Genomic DNA, 438 nt, shown 5'->3' with positions numbered 1-438 from the left:
AGACGCCCGAACACGGCGAATGTTTGCTAAACGCCAGCTGTCAGCGGAGCGCCCGGATCCCACACGAGAAATGCCGGAAGGAAGTGCGTCCACGTGGACACCAGGATTTCCTCGGCATTGTTGCTGACCATTAATCCTCTGCGATAAATACATATGACTTTGAAACTCAGGGAGAAAAGCAAAGGGTGAAGGAACCGTGGCTACAGCACACCGTTCAGTGCGTAAATGAATGAAAAGAAAACAAGGGGATGCAGTTTCTTAATCACGTGAGGTGACACGCTGCTTATATGCGCATAGCAGCTCCTTCTAAAGCAGTCACCAGTCTAGGGCCACGCCCCCCTGAACAAGCCCGATCCCGTCTGATCTCGGAAGCCAAGCAGGGTCGGGCCTGGTGAGTAGTTGGATGGGAGACCACCTAGGAAGACCAGCTGCTGGAGG

The 438-nt window shown here is 53.7% G+C and overlaps 1 pseudogene; it reads left to right on the top strand.

The window, feature by feature from the left end:
• The first annotated feature begins 321 nt into the window (after positions 1-321).
• LOC111732339 lies at positions 322-438 on the top strand (annotated as a pseudogene).

The sequence above is a fragment of the Pteropus vampyrus genome, unplaced genomic scaffold (assembly GCF_000151845.1).
Source record: "Pteropus vampyrus isolate Shadow unplaced genomic scaffold, Pvam_2.0 Scaffold446, whole genome shotgun sequence".
In the NCBI taxonomy this organism is placed as follows: Eukaryota; Metazoa; Chordata; class Mammalia; order Chiroptera; family Pteropodidae; genus Pteropus; species Pteropus vampyrus.
Note: the sequence above shows the minus strand (reverse complement) of the source record. Positions and strands in the feature narration are given on the sequence as shown.